The following is a 716-nucleotide window of genomic DNA, read 5'->3' on the forward strand; positions in this document are numbered from 1 at the left end:
TGTTTGAATATTTCAAATTATGAAACAATTTTTCTATTAAGCAAATAATTGAGGGGGGGGGGAATTCCACAACTGGTTAATAGATACATGTGTCAAATGGGTCTGAGCACCACCCAAGGGCAGAGCTCAGAGGCTGAATATTAAGTCAATAGAATAGAGAAAGGATAAAATGGGACTAGAGAAAAAAGCCAGCTATAGTTCTGCTGATATAGGATATAGGACTTTAAGATGAATTCAGATGAAAACCTTAAAAGTTCCTGATAGAGGGCAGAAAAACAAAAGGAATAAATATGGGAATGGCAGATGGCAAAGAGGATATATTATCAACAAAGGCAAAATCAGAGGTGGTATTCAGCAGGTTCTGACCAGTTCTGGAGAACCAGTAGTGGAAATTTTGAGTAGTTTGCAGAACCGGCAAATATCACCTCTGACTGGCCCAGCCCCCATCTATTCTCTGCCTCCTAAGTCCCAACCAATCGGTTGGGTCATGTTGCCCTGCACAGGAAAATAGAGCTGGAAATCAGGTTAGTGGGGTGGGGAGGGAATGGAATTTTGCAGTAACCTTCCCCTGCCATGTCCACCAAGCCACGCCCACCAAGCCACACCCACAGAACCGGTAGTAAAAAAAATTGAATCCCAACACTGGGTAAAATGTAAGGACTAACAACTCAATGGCATGTATGACAGAATACAAAAATCAAACAGGGAACTAAAGG

Source organism: Notechis scutatus, chromosome Z (assembly GCF_049901735.1).
Source record: "Notechis scutatus isolate UNSWTSFEM ecotype Mainland chromosome Z, rNotScu1.2, whole genome shotgun sequence".
Classification (NCBI taxonomy): Eukaryota; Metazoa; Chordata; class Lepidosauria; order Squamata; family Elapidae; genus Notechis; species Notechis scutatus.